General features: G+C 39.8%; 1 pseudogene; it reads left to right on the plus strand.

The window, feature by feature from the left end:
• The window catches only part of LOC108408315 (FYVE, RhoGEF and PH domain-containing protein 5-like), a 78,440-nt pseudogene that overhangs the window by 34,432 nt on the left and 24,596 nt on the right, over positions 1-19,412 (plus strand).

A 19,412-nucleotide genomic window follows, 5' to 3' on the forward strand; every position in this document is an offset into this window, starting at 1 on the left:
AAAACTCTTAAAAAAAAACATAGGCAAAAATCTCTTGGACATAAACATGAGCAACTTCTTCATGAACATATCTCCCCAGGCAGGGGAAACAAAAGCAAAAATGAAGAAATGAAACTATATCAAGCTGAAACGCTTCTGTACAGCAAAGGACACCATCAATAGCACAAAAAGGCATCCTACAGCATGGGAGGATATATTCATAAATGACATATCCAATAAGGGGTTGACATCCAAAATACATAAAGAGCTCATGCACCTCAACAAACAAAAAGCAAATAATCCAATTAAAAAAATGGGCACAGGATCTGAACAGACACTTCTCCAAATAAGAAACTCAGATGGCCAACAGGCACATGAAAAGATCCTCCACAAGGCTAATCATCAGAGAAATGCAAATTAAAACCACAATGAGATATCACCTCAGACCAGTTAGGACGCCATCATCCAAAAGACAAACAACAACACATTCTGGCGAAAATGTGGAGAAAGGGGAACCCTCCTACACTGCTAGTGGGTATGTAAACGAGTTCAAGCATTGTAGAAAGCAGTATGGAGGTTCCTCAAAAAACTTAAAATAGAAATACCATTTGACCCTGGAATTCGTCTCCTAGGAATTTACCCAAAGAAAACAGGATCCCAGGTTCAAAAAGACATATGCACCCCTATATTTATTGAGGCACTACTCACAACAGCCAAGATATGGAAGCAACCTAAGTGTCCATCAGTAGATGAATGGATAAAGAAGAGGTGGCACATATACAAAATGGAACACTATTCAGCCATAAGAAGAAAACAAATCCTCCATTTGCAACAACATGGATGGAGCTAAAGGGTATTATGCTCAGTGAAATAAGCCAGACGGAGAAAGACAAGTACCAAATGATTTCCCTCATTTGTGGAATATATCAACAAAGCAAATCTGAAGGAACAAAACAGCAGCAGACTCACAGACTCCAAGAAGCGACTAGGGGTTACCAAAGGAGAGGGGCGTGTGGGAGGGAGAAGGGGATTCAGGGTGTTATGATTGGTGCACATGGTGTGTGTGAGGTCACGGGGAAGACAGTGTAGCTCAGAGAAGACAAGTAGGGACTCCATGGCATCGTGCTATGCTGATGCACAGCGACGGCAATGGGGTATGGGGGGACTCGATAATATGGGTGAATGTAGTACCCACACTGTTTCTCTTGTGACACCTTCAGAGCGGTGTATATCAATGATACCTTAATAAAAAAGAAAAAAAAAGTTCACATTATACCAACTGACTTTTATGAAAGACTTAAATGCTTTTCCTTTTCCTTTTTCTTTTTTGCTGTCTCGCCAGAGGGTCTCGTGCTGAGTACCTGGTGTCCGCGGCGGCCGCGCTGGCCGAGCTGGCTGGGGGGCCACCGCGGCCTGGGGGGGCCCTGAGCCGCGAGCCCTGAGCTTGCCATTCGCGCGCCGTCTCCCGGCAACTTCGGAACGCGCGCCGCCAGCACACAATGCCCGCCCGCCTCTAGCCCAGGCGCGCTAGCGAAGGCAGGCAGTCTGGCAGAGGGAGCCACGGAAGCCGCTCGCCCGCCGGACAGAGTTCCCTGATGGCTCCCGATGGGAGGTTTTATGAGCAAGCTCCGCCCCCCGCAGCCCGCCCTCGTCCCGGAGGCCAGGAGCCGGCGGAGAGGCCGTGACCGCCGCCAGCCCGCGCGCCCGGCCTTCCTCGCAAGCCCCGCCCTCCCCGCAAACCCCGCCTCGCCTACTCCCTGGACCCACCAAGATTCCATTCAGCCCTCAGTCCCCACTCGTTTCCTCGGGTCCCCTCGGAGGCCTTCCCGCCGGTAAGACGCGCTGACCCTCCCCAGACCGAGGACTTGACTTTGAAAGTTTTTTTTTCTTAAGTCCTAAGTGGTGGGTTCTGTGCTGTTTTCACCTCTTCAAACACCTTGGTGCGCGTCCGCCGTGTCCTGCCTCCCTTTAGCCTTTACTATGAGATGTGCTGCCAGAACTGTTCCCTTCTTTCAGTTCTTTCTTTTGGGGTCATTTTTCTATTCCTTTTATTTTTAGTTTTTAATTTTTTTGGTAATACTAGTGTACAGTTACATGAGCAACATTGTGCTTACTAGACACCCCCATCAAGTCCCCCCCACATACCCCATTACAGTCACTGTCCATCAGCATAGTAAGATGCTATAGAGTCAGTACTTGTCTTCTTTGTGTGCTATACTGCCCTCCCCGTGCCCACCCTCCTACATCATGTATGCTGATCCTAATGCCCCTTATTCCCCTTCTCCCTCCCTCCCCACCCACCGTCCCCAGTCCCTTTTCCTTTGGTATCTGTTAGTCCATTCTCGGGTTCTGTGAGTCTGCTGCTGTTTTGTGTCTTCAGTTTGTCTTTGTTCTTATGCTCCACAGATGAGTGAAATCATTTGATACTTGTCTTTCTCTGCCTGGCTGATTGCACTGAGCATAATACCCTCCAGCCCCATCCATATTGTTGCAAATCCTTCTTTCAGTTCTTAAAGCTCTGAACTTTAATACAGTATGGGTTTAGCAGAATACTTGGTAAATCACTTAAAATATCCCTGCTTCAGGTGAGAATAACTTCTGTCTGTAAAGTATAGTACTCTAATAGGTTTTGTTACTTTTTTATCTTTGGACCGATAAATTATATCAACTGAGCTCATAGAGGTGTACCCAGGAAACCTCCTTGATGGATATAACTTGGCTGATAAAGATGATTAGATTAAAAAGACTTGTGTTTTTGTTTAGTCCCAGTAGCTGAGTGATAACAAAATTCAAAACTTCGGTGACAACACTAGATCCTTGATAAGTACATTTATTTGAAAAGGTGAGCATTCAGGTTTTTAAAATGTTTGACTTTGGATGTATGTTTCTGATGACTGAACATAAGAGATTGAAGGATTCTAAAATTTGTCCCTGCACGTCCTTATGCACTCTTTTCTTCCACTGTAGTTTTACTAGTGTGGGCAGTTTTTCAATTTTCCCCTCAAAGTTGTTGAATCCATTGCAGGGACAGCTGTTAAGTACCTGCCACTTCCTGCCCTTAGGTGAAACGGGGAAAGTTGCCATAAAAATGCCGTGTTTTGTATTGCTTAGAGGCTTAAGCTCTCTGGAAAGTAACTGAACACACATGGTTCTTAAGGAATTTAAATTTTCTGTCATTCTTCTAAGCTGCTTTGATTCCATAATGTGTCTCCCATTCTCCACAGGGACTGTGGGACTTCACCACACCACTTTGGCATAACACCTCCAAGACGATACCCAGTCCAGCAGGCCCAGTATTCCTGTGTGCTTCCCACGCTGTGCCGGAATGGCGGTCACAGGAAGCGTGTGCTGTCTCCTGGTAATTCCAGAGTGGTGTGCAGGCCTTCAACAGTGAGGATCGCTCCTCCCGGGAGCAACCTGGCTCGTTTTCCAATGTGAGCATTGCTGGAGGAACAGACTCCCAGTGTGTCCACTTTATTCTCCTGCAGTTGTTCATCTGAGAGAATAACTAACTCAAAGAAAGGAAGAAGCTCCTTATGTGAAGGAGAAATCTCAAGTTCTAGTTATTGAGCCATTTTTTATTTTTTGGGTTTTTCCCAAGACTGTAGCTTTAACAGCTAAGGGCAATTTGTGTGAGTGTATAAATTACTCTTTTCCTTTTTGGATAGCTTCTGATTTCCAGCACCTGAAGTTCATGCTATGTAGCATGATGATCAGAATATCTTAATGCTAGAATCCTGTTTTCTGTTACAGAGCACTGCAGACCCCAGACCCGTGGTCAAAGGAGGCTGTTCTGCTTGCCCTGGAACATTGGAAGAGGAAGAGAAGGACAGTGGAGGAGGAGGAAGACCAAACATCTGCTGCTGGTCAGGAGGAGAAAAGAAGGTAACATGCCCTGCAGAGTACTCAACGTGCCTCCCACACGGGCTCCTGGGATTTGTTGAAAGAAGAGATCAATCCCCAAAAGAATCAGAGGCCACCTCCTGGGTGTGAACAGCAGGTCCCCTTCTTTGGGTTTCATGGAAGAGCTTGGTAACAAGAGCTTTAATGCTATACCTTTCATTAGGCACAGGTTACGTACATTTTATAATATACCTCTTCCATAAGTAATAGAGAAAAGCCGACAGTTACTGGCCACATCAGTTTCATACTTTTGATATAAATGTGTTAAATTTTATTTTGAGAGAATGCTGAAAGTCTTCCCCTTGTGGTGGTCAGTTATTTGGGTGACCATCAGCTTAGGTGTCATGTTTGTGCTGAAGGAAATTCTTAGCAAAGAACAGTGAAGACTGGAATATGGTAACTTTATGAGTAATGAGAGTAAAACCCGTTTCATTATTTGGATTTTGAAAATGTAACGAAAATAGAGGAAGCAGTCTGTTTCCTCGATGGAAAGCCAGGAAGTTGAACGTGCTGAGCAAGCTGCAGAACTGCTTGTGGCTTTCCAAGGAGTCAGTTAAGGATTCCACTCATTTTCTTGTAACTCAGCAAATTCCAAGACCCACCATGTGCCAGAGCCTACTCCAGGGACTGTGGATAGAGCAGTGAGCAAGAAAAAAGTCTCCTGGGACTTGGGTAATCAATGAAACAGGGTAATTATAGATTGTAAGCATATAAAGATTTTTAAAAAGCAGTGCTATAAAAGGGTCATGAGAAAGGGGGAGCTCTGTATATACGGTGGTCAAGGAAACATGCTCTGAGGAGACAATGGGCCCTACATTTGAGAAATAGAACCAGTGTCCTCAGGTTCACAGCTGGCCATCTTTGATACTGTAGATGGCAAAATTAGGTAAGGAAATACTAATAATTGCAAGTGTGTTCATTGGAAGATTGGTTGGAAGTAACATTGGAAGATCAGGTAATGAATACTAGGGATATGCTTTACAAGTGAGCAGTCTGAGCTCATGTCAGCCAACTAAGCAGGAGTGGCAGAGGGAGATGGTGTGTTGGAGGTCAGAGAGAAAATAACTATTCTTATGGTCAAAACAGGTTTCTCATGTTCTCCAGGTTGGTGATTTGTCTAGACCCCAGTGAGCCTGTAACTGAGGGCTCTGTATTGTCTTGCCCATAATTGGAATAAGCAGTGATTATGTGCACCATGCGCAGGCCCTTATCTGTGACCTGTGAAGTTCTTCTCTTACAGGCTGAACTAAGTGAAAGCACTGGGGGATGTGTGTAGGTGGGTCGCTAAAGTGTTTTTTTGTCTTTAGTTTATGGATGGTAGGATATTAAATTTGTGATTGAAGTGCTTTGGTGAGAAGTTAGCAAATAATCAGTACACCTGAGTAGTTCAAAAGGTCTTGATGCATTTTTATACTTTTCTTATTAGATTAGGACAGTCCTAGAATAAACTGAGCTTCCCGAATCTTAGAGATCTGAAGCAACCTTTTCTTGTCTAGCATGAACCTATGTTTGGTAGAAAGAGTATAAGATCCCAGGAATATGAGAGTATGCTTTGAAGAAGAAGAAGTATCATCTAACTGAGGGATTGCGATTTGTCACAGGTGCCATGACAGCAGTGGGAGTGGCCATTCAGCTTTTAAGCCCAAGGTGGCCAACGGAGTCTCTGCTGCTTTTGTGTCTGAGTAAGTGAGAATCCATCTGGGTGAGGTTTCCTGTTTGGGAAAAGGTCATTGTCAGACTTACTGACCTGTAAGTTTTCCTCTTTGAAATCAGAGGGGAACATTCTGAGTAACTTGCCACAATAACTATTTTCTCTAATTCCTTTTACTATTTTTCATTAATATGCATAAAATATGCTAAGGCTAAGAGGGTTTGTAGATACACTGAATAACCAAGTATGTAACAAAAAGATCACAAGGTTTGTGCAATGGATAGAATGTAGCAGTACGAAATTTAAGAAAAATGTGAGATTTCTGCATTTGAGCTTGATTATATTTGAGGAAGAATTGGCTGGGAGGGAAAGAGGCTGGAAATGTATGTGAAAAGACTTGGGGTAACTTACATTTTTTAAAATTTTGGTATCATTATTCTACAATTACATGAAGAACATTATGTTTACTAGGCTTTCCCCTTCACCAAGAGCCCCCCACATACCCCTTCACAGTCACTGTCCATCTGTGTAGTAAGATGCTGTAAAATCACTACATGTCTTCTCTGTGTTGTACAGCCCTCCCCGTGCCCCCCTCGCACTATACATACTAATTGTAATGCCCTTTTTCTTTTTCCCCGCCCTTATCCCTCCCTTCCCACCCATCCTCCCCAGTCCCTTTCCCTTTGGTAACTGTTAGTCCATTCTTGGGTTCTGTGATTCTGCTGCTGTTTTGTTCCTTCAGTTTTCGTTTGTTCTTACACTCCACATATGAGTGAAATCATTTGGTACTTGTCTTTCTCCACCAGGCTTATTTCACTGAGCATAATACCCTCTAGCTCCATTCATGTTGTGAATGGTAGGATCTGTTTTTTCCTTATGGCTGAGTAATATTCCATTGTGTACATTTACCACATCTTCTTAGTCCATTCATCTACTGATGGACATTTAGTTTGCTTCCATATCTTGGCTATTGTAAATAGTGCAGCAATAAACATAGGGGTGCATCTGTCTTTCTCAAATTGGAGTGCTGCATTCTTAGGATAAATTCCTAGGAGTGGAATTCCTGGGTCAAGTGGTATTTCTATTTTTAGCCTTTTGAGGAACCTCCATACTGCTTTCCACAATGGTTGAACTAATTTACATTCCCACCAGCAGTGTAGGAGGGTTCCCCTTTCTCCACAACCTTGTTGTTTGCCTTTTCAATGATAGCGATCCTTACTGGTGTGAGGTGATATCTCATTGTGGTTTTAATTTCCATTTCTCTGATGATTAGCAATGTGGAGCATCTTTTCATATGCCTGTTGGCCATCTGGATTTCTTCTTTAGAGAACTGTCTATTCAGCTCCTCTGCCCATTTTTTAATTGGATTATTTGCTTTTTGTTTGTTGAGATGTGTGAGCTCTTTTATATATTTTGGATGTCAGTCCTTTACTGAATCTGTCATTTATGAATCTATTCTCCCATACTGTAGGATACCTTTTTGTTCTATTGATGGTGTCCTTTGCTGTACAGAAGCTTTTTAGCTTGATATAGGCCCACTTGTTCATTTTTGTCTTTGTTTCCCTTGCCTGGGGAGATATGTTCATGAAGAAGTCACTCATGTTTATGTCCATGAGATTTTTGCCTATGTTTTTTTCTAAGAGTTTTATAGTTTCATGACTTACATTCAGGTCTTTGATCCATTTCGAATTGACTTTTGTATATGGGGTTAGACAGTGATCCAGTTTCATTCTCTTACATGTAGCTGTCCAGTTTTGCCAGCACCATCTGTTGAAGAGATTGTTATTTCCCCATTGTATGTCCATGGCCTCTTTATCAAATATTAGTTGACCATATAGTGTAAAGTGGTTCAGGGAAAGGGAGCTAGTGTCTTAGAGGAGTGTAAGATGGCCTGATCTACAAGATGTGGCTTTTGTAGTAAAAGAAAACAGTACTTTTATCATGGAACATGAAAGTAGGACATTAGTTACTGAGAATGAGATAAAATGAGTGTTTATTCACAGAGTAAAAACAGGAGAAAAATTGGGGTGTAAGGAGCAAGCCTGTGGAAAAAGCTAAATTAAGGAAAAACACCCAATTTTCTTTCAAACAGCCCCTTAAATCCCCCCACCTGCCCCAGATGGGACATGGTTGTATTGAAATCCTTATGCAGGAGCACCAGTTAAAATAATTTGAACAAATACCTCAAAGGAATGAAAATAAGCTCAAATCCTAAAATGAAAATTACATATAGCATGCAGCTCTTTGGTTTGTATTTAGGAGTTATATTCAGCAGTGTATTGAAAACCTGAAATTTTCATGCGAAGTATATGTGAAAAATGGAAGCAAAAATTAGACTTCTGCCCTAAATTTTCCCCCAAAAGGAGCAAGCCCTATATATAACCTTAATTATTGAAGATATAAATATATTTGGAACTCATTTTGTATCATTATATTCTACAGTAGTTTTTTAAAACCAGCCTTATTGAGATACAATTAACATGATGAACTGCATGTATTCATAATACACACTTTGATAAGTTTTGACATTTATATATACCCATGAAACTATCACCAAAATTAAAATTAAATATATCATCCCTCTCAAAAGTTTTCTCTTGCATGTAATTTTCCTCCTGCTCTAGCCCCTCACACCCATGCAATCACTAGCCTGGTTTCTGTAACTAGACTATTTTGCATTTTGTTTTTTTATGTAAATGGCATCATATATCATGTGCTCTTTTTTGCCTGAGTTTTTAAAAATTCAACGTAACTATTTTGAGTTTCTTTTTTTTTTTTTTATTCTTTCCTGAGTAGTATGTCATTGTGGGAATATGTCAAAGTTTATCCAGTCATCTGCTGGACATTTGCGCTGTTCCCAGTTTTTAATGAAATAAAGCTGCTAGGAAGATTCATGTACAACTTTGCCACTTCTAGAATTCTTGTGATTTTTTAGAGTATAGCTGGTCAGCTGGGAAAGTCAGGATGAAATAGTGAAAAAAGCAGTTCAAGAGAATTGTAAAATATGTGTGGCCTCAGTGGAACATTAATATCTCTTCTCCTCCATGACTGCTCACTATATTCCATCAAAGCAAAGACCCATGGTCACAGTCAGGATGAATATGTGCCTAAATAAGATTCTATGATATAGTAAAGCATATTGAACTAAATTCTCTGTTGTTTGAAGTTCTAACATCATCATTAATTTCTTTATTCTCAGAGTTCCCATCTAAAACATTGTAGGGAAGATGCCCACACTTCATAATTGTGAATTTTGGAATATAATCATCTATAAATTATTTCTAATCAAAATTTAAAAGTTTCATGTAAAGGGAAGTCATACCCATATGCTTTGGTTTCTAAGATTTTCTGTAAGAAAATCTGTAAGACCAAATTTTTTAGGTCTAAAAACATTTAAGATTCATTACATATCTTTGTATGCTGACAGATGGTAGCTACACTTATCATGGTGATCATTTAATAATGCATATAATTGTCAAGTAACTTTGTTGTGTACCTGAAATCAATATAATATTCTATATAAACGGTAATTCAATTAAAAATGATTTACTACAAACTTCCCTTCAAAACAATGATAATGGAAAACAAATAAGAATATGAAAACTACATTTTCTCAGGGACCTAATAAATACCACAGACTAAAATCATAGGAAAAAAGACTTGGTTGAAAGCTTAACCATCATCTAATCAAGGCTACTTATTTTACACACCTGGAGGTGACACGATTTGCTTTTAAGTAACAAAAGAATATTTGTTAATGACTAAGTAGGTATTCAAACCAGTTTCCAGATTTTTCTGATGTAGTTTTATTTCCATTTATTCCTGTTGCCTTCTCAGTTTTTAAAATGGCTTTGAAATTTGGGGAGATACACAGCATTTTTATGCTAAATTTTTCATGAAAATAGATTTGTATTTTCTTTAGCCAAAAGGTGTTATTTTACCAAGACAAGCTGTCATCACTGTGAAAGCTACACACTTCTATCCATGGAGAAAGAAGTCCAAAGTCTATACTTTCGTTCTTCCTCTAAGTAAAATGTTCTATTTATTTACTTTAATTTAGAGCTGCTCTTGCTGGTAGAAATAACATCAGTTTGCTTTAGATTAAGTGTTCTTTTAAAATGTCATAGCTCTTTTACTTCCTACCTAAACACCCCATTCTCATCCAAAGAACTTTTCTCCATAAAACCTCTTCTGCAGTGTAATAAAAAGAGAAATAGGTTCTTTTAAGTCACATAGTGGAGTATATGCCCTGAAGCAAGAATATTATGCCACTTAGTAAATGTACAGACTTGTGTATGTGAATTTAACTTCCAAAGCTCCTGTTTCATTAGAAAATATACATGATATTCTCTTCTGTGTCAAATTCAAAAGATTTTTGTGAGAAGGAAATGAGATAGATACTTTATGGGAAAGCAGCTTGTAGAATGTAACATGCTATAGACAATGTACTTGTAATTTTTTTTATTTTGGTATCATTAATCTACAATGACATGAAGAACATTATGTTTACTAGGCTCCCCCTTTCACAAAGTCCCCCCACATATCCCTTCACAGTCACTGTCCATCTGCGTAGTAAGATGCTGTAAAATCACTACTTGTCTTCTCTGTGTTGCACAGCGCTCCCCGTGCCTCCCCCACACTATACATGCTAATCGTAATGCCCTCTTTCTTTTTCCCCGCCGTTATCCCTCCCTTCCCACCCATCCTCCCCAGTCCCTTTCCCTTTGGTAACTATTACTCCATTCTTGGATTCTGTGATTCTGCTGCTGTTTTGTTCCTTTAGTTTCCTTTGTTCTTATACTCCACAAATGAGTGAAATCATTTGGTACTTGTCTTTCTCTGCCTGGCTAATTTCACTGAGCATAATAGCCTCTAGCTCCATCCATGTTGTTGTGAATGGTAGGATCTGTTTTTTTCTTATGGCTGAGTAATATTCCATTGTGTATATATACCACATCTTCTTTATCCATTCATCTACTGATGGACATTTAGCTTGCTTCCATATCTTGGCTATTGTAAATACTGCAGTGATAAACATGGGGGTACATCTGTCTTTTTCAAACTGGAGTGCTGCATTCTTAGGGTAAATTCCTAGAAGTGGAATTCCTGGGTCAAATGGTATTCCTATTTTGAGCATTCTGAGGAACCTCCATACAGCTTTCCACAATGGTTGAACTAACTTACATTCCCACCAGCAGTGTAGGAGGGTTCCCCTCTCTCTGCAAGCTCACCAACATTTGTTGTTGTTTGTCTTTTTGATGATAGCGATCCTTACTGGTGTGAGGTGACATCTCATTGTGGTTTTAATTTGCATTTCTCTGATTATTAGCAATGTGGAGCATCTTTTCATGTGCCTGTTGGCCATCTGAATTTCTTCTTTAGAGAACTGTCTATTCAGCTCCTCTGCCCATTTTTTAATTGGATTATTTGCTTTTTGTTTGTTGAGGTGTGTGAGCTCTTTATATATTTTGGTTATCAATCCTTTATCAGATCTGTCATTTATGAATATATTCTCCCATACTGTAGGGTACCTTTTTGTTCTATTGATGGTGTCCTTTGCTGTACAGAAGCTTTTTAGCTTGATATGGTCCCACTTGTTCATTTTTGCCTTTGTTTCCCTTGCGCAGGGAGATATGTTCATGAAAAAGTCACTCATGTTTATGTCCATGATATTTTTGCCTATGTTTTTTTCTAAGAGTTTTGTGGTTTCATGACTTACATTCAGGTCTTTGATCCATTTGGAGTTTACTTTTGTGTATGGGGTTAGACAGTGATCCAGTTTCATTCTCTTACATGTAGCTGTCCAGTTTTGCCAGCACCATCTGTTGAAGAGACTGTTATTTCCCCATTGTATGTCCATGGCTCCTTTATCGTATATTAATTGGCCATATATGTTTCGGTTAATGTCTGGAGTCTCTATTCTGTTCCACTGGTCTGTGGCTATGTTCTTGTTCTGTTCTTGATTACTGTGGCTTTGTAGTAGAGCTTGAAGTTGGGGAGCTTGATTCCCCCCCCCCCCACTTTATTCTTCCTTCTCAGGATTGCTTTGGCTATTCAGGGTCTTTGGCAGTACCATATGAATTTTTGAACTATTTGATCCAGTTCATTGAAGAATGCTGTTGGTAATTTGATAGGGATTGCATCGAATCTGTATATTTCTTTGGGCAGGATGGCCATTTTGACGATATTAATTCTTCCTAGCCAGGAGCATGGGAGAGTTTCCATTTGTTAGTGTCCTCTTTAATTTCTCTTAGGAGTGTCTTGTAGTTTTCAGGGTATAGGTCTTTCACTTCCTTGATTAGGTTTATTCCTAGGTATTTTATTCTTTTTGATGCTATTGTGAATGTAATTGTTTTCCTGATTTCTCTTTCTATTAGTTCATTGTTAGTGTATAGGAAAGCTACAGATTTCTCTGTGTTAATTTTGTATCTTGCAACTTTGCTGAATTCTGATATTAGTTCTAGTTTGCTGTGGAGTCTTTAGGATTTTTTATGTATAATATCGTGTCATCTGCAAATAGTGACAGTTTGACGTCTTCTTTACCAATCTGGATTCCTTGTGTTTCTTTGTTTTGTCTAATTGCCGTGCTAGGACCCTAAGTACTATGTTGAATAACAGTGGGGAGAGTGGCATCCCTGTCTTGTTTGTGATCTCAGAGGAAAAGCTTTCAGCCTCTCACTGTTCAATATGATGTTAGCTGTGGGTTTATCTTATTTGGCCCTTATTATGTTGAGGTACTTGCCCTCTATGCCCATTTTGTTAAGAGTTTTTATCATGAATGGATGTTGAATTTTGTCGAATGCTTTTTCAGCATCTATGGAGATGACCATGTGGTTCTTGTCCTTCTTTTTGTTAATGTGGTAGATGATGTTGATGAATTTTTGAATGTTGTACCATCCTTGCATCCCTGGGATGAATCCCACTTGGTCATGGTGTATGATCCTCTTGATGTATTTTTGAATTCGGTTTGCTAATATTTGGTTGAGTATTTTTGAATCTACATTCATCAGGGATATTGGTCTGTAGTTTTCTTTTTTGGTGGGGTCTTTGCCTGGTTTTGGTATTAGGGTGATGTTGGCTTCATAGAATGAGTTTGGGAGTATCCCCTCCTCTTCTATTTTTTGGAAAACTTTAAGGAGAATGGGTATTATGTTTTCTCTGTATGTGTGATAAAATTATGAGGTAAATCCATTTGGCCCGGGGGTTTTGTTCTTGGGTAGTTTTTTGATTAGTGATTTAATTTTGTTGCTGGTAATTGGTCTGTTAAGATTTTCTGGGTCAGTCTTGGAAGGTTGTATTTTTCTAGGAAGGTGTTCATTTCTCCTAGGTTTTCCAGCTTGTTAGCATATAGGTTTTCATAGTATTCTCTAATAATTCTTTGTATTTCTGTGGGGTCCGTCATGATTTTTCCTTTCTTGTTTCTGATTCTGTTGATGTGTGTTGACTCTCTTTTCCTCTTAATGAGTCTAAGTAGAGGCTTATCTATTTTATTTATTTTCTCAAAGAGCCAGCTCTTGGTTTCATTGATTTTTTCTATTATTTTATTCTTCTCAATTTTATTTATTTCTTCTCTGATCTTTATTATGTCCCTCCATCTGCTGACCTTAGGCCTCACTTGTTCTTCTTTTTCCAATTTCGATAATTGTGACATTAGATCATTCATTTGGGATTGTTCTTCCTTCTTTAAATATGCCTGGATTGCTATATACTTTCCTCTTAAGACTGCTTTTGCTGTGTCCCACAGTAGTTGGGGCTTTGTGTTGTTGTTATCATTTGTTTCCATATATTGCTGGATCTCCATTTTGATTTGGTCATTGATCCATTGATTATTTAGGAGCGTGTTGTTAAGCGTCCATGTGTTTGTGAGCCTTTTTGCTTTCTTTGTAGACTTTATTTCTAGTTTTGTGCCTTTGTGGTCTGAAAAGTTGGTTGGTAGGATTTCAATCTTTTGGAATTTACAGAGGCTCTTTTTGTGGCCTAATATGTGGTGTATTCTGGAGAATGTTCCATGTGCACTTGAGAAGAATGTGTATCCTGTTGCTTTTGGATGTAGAGTTCTATAGATGTCTATTAGGTCCATCTGTTCTAGTGTGTTGTTCAGTGCCTCTGTGTCCTTACTTATTTTCTGTCTGGTGGATCTGTCCTTTGGAGTGAGTGGTGTGCTGAAGTTTCCTAGAATGTGAATGCATTGCATTCTATTTCCTCCTTTAGTTCTGTTAGTATTTGTTTCAGATATGTTGGTGCTCCTGTATTGGGTGCATATATATTTATAATGGTTATATCCTCTTGTTGAACTGAGCCCTTTATCATTATATAATGTCCTTCTTTATCTTTTGTTACTTCCTTTATTTTGAAGTCTGTTTTGTCTGATACCAGAATTGCAACACCTGCTTTTTTCTCCCTATTGTTTGCATGAAATGTCTTTTTCCATCCCTTGACTTTAAGTGTGTGCATGTCTTTGGGTTTGAGGTGAGTCTCTTGTAAGCAGCATATAGATGGATCTTGCTTTTTTGTCCATTCTATTACTCTGTGTCTTTTGATTGGTGTATTCAGTCCATTTACATTTAGGGTGATTATTGAAAGGTATGTACTTATTGCCATTGCAGGCTTTAAGTTTGTGGTTACCAAAGGTTCACGGTTAGCTTCTTTACTATCTTACTGTCTAACTTAACTCGCTTGTTGAGCTATTATAAACACGGTCTGATGATTCTTTATTTCTCTTCCTTCTTATTCCTCCTCCTCCCGTCTTCATATGTTGGGTATTTTATTCTGTGCTCTTTTTAGGAGTGCTCCCATCTAGAGCAGTCCCTGTAGGATGCCCTGTAGAGGTGGTTTGTGGGAGGCAAATTCCCTCAACTTTTGCTTGTCTGGGAATTGTTTAATCCCTCCTTCATATTTAAATGATAATCGTGCTGGATACAGTATTCTTGGTTCGAGGCCCTTCTGTTTCATTGCATTAAGTGTATCATGCCATTCTCTTCTGGCCTGTAGGGTTTCTGTTGAGAAGTCTGACGATAGCCTGATTGGTTTTCCTTTGTAGGTAACCTTTTATTTCTCTCTGGCTGCCTTTAGTACTTTGTCCTTGTCTTTGATCTTTGCCATTTTAATTATTATGTGTCTTGGTGTTGCCCTCCTTGCATCCCTTGTCATGGGAGTTTTGTGTACCTCTGTGGTCTGAGAGGCCATTTCTTCCCCTAGTTTGGGGAAGTTTTCAGCAATTATTTCTTCAAAGACACTTTCTGTCCCTTTTACTCTCTCTTTTTCTTCTGGTACACCTATAATATGGATATTGTTCCCTTTTGATTGGTCACTCAGCTCTCTTAGGATTCTTTCATTCCTGGAGATCCTTTTATCTCTCTCTGCATCAGCTTCTCTGAGTTCCTGTTCTCTGTTTTGTAGTCCACTAATGGTCTCTTGCATCTGTCCATTCTGTTCTGAAGTCCTTTCAGAGCTTGTTTTATTTCTGTATTCTCCTTCCTTAGTTCTTGCATATTTCTCTGCAAGTCCATCAGCATGGTTATGACTTTTGTTTTGAATTCTTTTTCAGGAAGACTGGTTAAATCTATCTCCCCATGTTCCTTCTCAGGGGAAGATGTTTCAGATGCCGAAGCTGTCTGGGTTAGTCTTGTCTGGATCATATTTTTTTGCCTTTTCATGTTGATAGGTGCTATTGAGTGTCAGCTTGGGGGGCCAAGCTTGCTACTGGCCTTTCTTTACTGGGACAACTTTTCACTTGCTACTGGCCTTTCTTTACTGGGACAACTGCAACCCCTAGTGGCTTGTGTTGGGTAATTGCATGTAGATTGGGTCTTTGTGTCTTGCCCTGCTGGTGTGGAGGAAGCCCCCTTTCTGAGGGCGGGGCCTGCCTTAGGCTGCTTCTCTGCTTTCACAGCGCCCAGAGGGGTAATGGACGGTGGGGGGGGGGCTGTTTGGCTGTTTACCTCCATGAGGGGTCTCAGAGCTGTTGCCCAGGGGGTTAGTGTGCCCGGTTTTCCCTGTAATTTCCAGCCACTGGGCTGTGACCTGTGTTGTTTCCATCCAGCTGTTACATCCCTGTTCCTTTAAGACTTTGAAAAAGCACTCGCTTTTCTTTGTCACAGGGGCGTCAGCTTCGGAACCTGCTCAGAGGTCTTGCTGCCCTGTTTCCCTAGTTTCCAGCCCTCCACGCATGCACTGTGTCTGCGCTCTGGTCCGGATGGCTGCGGCTGGGTGTTCAGCAGTCCTGGGCTCCTTCTCCCTCCCGCTCAGACCTCTCTCCTCCCACTTGGAGCTGGGGTGAGGGGCACTCAGGTCCCACCGGGCCGGGGCTTGTATCTTATCCTTTCACCAGGCGCTGGGCTCTCGCACGTGTGGATGTAGTCTGGCTGTTGTCCTGTGTCTTCTGGTCTCTCTTTTAGGATTAGTTGTATTTGTTGTATTTTCAAAAATATATGTTTTTGGGAGGAAATTCCCACTGTCCTACTCACGCCGCCATGTTGGCTCTGCCTCCACCTTCACTTTTTTTCATTGTTAGAATTCAACTTGAACTGAATTCCTTAAACAATCCTACTAATAAATGTAGATAAATTCCCTTCAAAAAAATATATATATATAACCTAGAGACTTCCAGCTCCATCTGGAAGGTTCTGGCTCAAGAGTTGGGGATTCAGGCCAGAGAGATGCAGCAGTTGCTACTTTTATCTTTAGTTAATAATTGATAGGGAAACTTAAAATAATCTTAACCTGTTTCATTTTTTTAAATCTTACCTGTTTCCATCAAAATTATAAATATATTTACCCATGAGCCTAATAACTCCACTTTTAAGGATATGTCCTGCAGATATTATTGCATATGATTAAAATACATTTGAGAGTTTAGCATTGATACTTACTCATAATCCCAAAGGACTGGTAACACACAGGTGTTTATTAAGATGGGACTGATTTAGTCAACTGTGAAATATCCATGCTCTGGAACTTTCTGCAATTGTTGAAAACTTTAAGGAAAGAAAAGGCAAATGAGGAAATTCTCCATGTGCTAAAGTGAATAGATTTCCAAAATATTAGGTTTTGCCATATGAAATTGATGAGTCAAATGTAATAGTCCTTGGGCAGTTTTATGTGGTTCATATTACTAATCCTAAAACAAGCAAACAAAAAACAAGATGTAGACAATGCATACGTCATGCTAACTTTTGTGGAAAAAATGGAAGAACTGTGTGATTTCTTGGATATGATATGGTCCTTTCTCCTTGGAAACAGAGACATTCATAAAATTAGTTACTTAGGTAGGGGAGAAGGAGGGGACAAGGTGAGATAATTTTCACTGTAAACATTTGTATATTATTTCATATTTTACCAAGTGAATGCATTACTTATTTAAAAGAACCACTTTATTTTTGCATTCATTATGCATGGTGAATTTTAGCTCAGCCTCCTACATTTTTTTTGGAGAAATTTGTGCTATAAGTCCTCAATAAATTAGATAAAACAAGAAAAAAAAAGACAGAGTGGCTGAATGGATAAAAAACAAGACTTATCTATATACTGCCTACAAGACACTCACATGAGAAGTAAGGACACATGTAGACTGAAAGTGAAGGGATAGAAAAATATATCCAATATATGACAAACCCATAGCCAACATCATACTGAACAGTGAGAAGCTGAAAGCTTTTCACCTAAGATTGGGAACAAGACAGGGATGCCCACTCTCCCCACTGTTATTCAACATAGTACTGGAGGTCCTAGCCATGGTAATCAGACAAAACAAAGAAATACAAGGAATCCAGATTGGTAAAGAAGAAGTCAAACTGTCACTATTTGCAGATGACATGATATTGTACATAAAAAACCCTAAAGACTCCACTCCAAAACTACTAGAACTAATACTGGAATTCAGCAAAATTGCAGGATACAAAATTAGTACACAGAAATTTGTTGCATTCCTTTACACTAACAATGAACTAGCAGAAAGAGAAATCAGGAAAACAATTCCATTCACAACTGCATCAAAAAGAATAAAATACCTAGGAATAAACCTAACCAAGGAAGTGAAAGACCTATACCCTGAAAACTACAAGACTCTCTTCAGAGAAATTAAAGAGGACAGGAACAAATGGAAACTCATCCCATGCTCTTGGCTAGGAAGAATTAATATTGCCAAAATGGCCATCCTGCCTAAAGCAATCTACAGATTCAATGCAATCCCTATCAAAATACTGACAGCATTCTTCAATGAACTGGAACAAATAGTTTTAAAATTCATATGGAACCACAAAAGACCCCGAATAGCCAAAGCAATCCTGAGAAGGAAGAGTAAAGCTGGGGGGATTACACTCCCCATCTTTAAGCTCTACTACAAAGCCACAGTAATCACGACAATTTGGTAATGGCACAAGAACAGAGCCACAGACCAGTGGAACAGAATAGAGTGCCCAGATATCAACTCAAACATATATGGTCAATTAATATATGATAAAGGAGCCATAGATATACAATGGGGAAATGACAGCCTCTTCAACAGCTGGTGTTGGCAAAACTGGGCAGCTACATATAAGAGAATGAAACTGGGTCATTGTTCAACCCCATACACAAAAGTAAATTCAAAATGGATCAAAGACCTGAATGTAAGTCATGAAACCACAAAACTCTTAGGAAAAAACATAGGCAAAAATCTCTTGGACATAAACATGAGCAACTTCTTCATGAACATACCTCCCCGGGCAAGGGAAACAAAAGCAAAAATGAACAAGTGGGACTATATCAAGCTGAAAACCTTCTGTAAAGCAAAGGACACAATCAATAGATCAAGAAGACATCCTACAGTATAGGAGAATATATTCATAAATGACATTCCCGATAAAGGATTGACATCCAAAATATATAAAGAGCTCACGCACCTCAACAAACAAAAAAGCAAAAAATCCAATTAAAAAATGGGCAGAGGATCTGAACAGACACTTTTCCAAAGAAGAATTTGATATGGCCAACAGGCACATGAAAAGATGCTCCACATTGTTCATCATCAGAAAAATGCAAATTAGAACCACAATGAGATTATCACCTCACACCAGTAAGGATGGCCACCATCCAAAAGACAAACAACAACAAATGTTGGTGAGGATGTAGATTAAGGGAACCCTCCTACACTGCTGGTGGGATTGTAAATTATTTCAACCATTGTGGAAAGCAATATGGTTCCTCAAAAAACTCAAAATAGAAATACCATTTGACCCAGGAATTCTACTCCTAGGAATTTACCCTAAGAATGCAGCACTCCAGTTTGAAAAAGACAGATGCACCCCTATGTTTATAGCAGCACTATTTACAATAGCCAAGAAATGGAAGCAACCTAAGTGTCCATCAGTAGATGAATGGATAAAGAAGAGGTGGTACATATACACAATGGAGTATTATTCAGCCATCAGAGAAAACAAATCCTACCATTTGCAACAACATGGATGGAGCTAAAGGGTATTATGCTCAGTGAAATAAGCCAGGTGGAGAAAGACAAGTATTAAATGATTTCACTCATCTGTGGAGTATAAGGACAAAGAAGAAACTGAAGGAACAAAACAGCAGCAGACTCATAGAACCCAAGAATGGATTAACAGTTACCCAAGGGAAAGGGATCGGGGAGGATGGGTGGGAAGGGAGGGACAAGGGGGAAAAAGGTGCATTACGATTGGCAGACATAATGTAGAGGGGTCATGGGGAGGGCTGTACAACACAGAAAAGACAAGTAGTGATTCTACAGCATCTTACTATGCTGATGGACAGTGACTGTGATGGGGTATATGGTGGGGACTTGATGATGGGGGGTCTAGTAACCATAATGCTGCTCATGTAGTTGTAGATTAATGATACCAAAAGAAAAAATTAAAAAAAAGTAAAAGAT

The sequence above is a fragment of the Manis javanica genome, chromosome 10 (assembly GCF_040802235.1).
Source record: "Manis javanica isolate MJ-LG chromosome 10, MJ_LKY, whole genome shotgun sequence".
Lineage (NCBI taxonomy): Eukaryota > Metazoa > Chordata > Mammalia > Pholidota > Manidae > Manis > Manis javanica.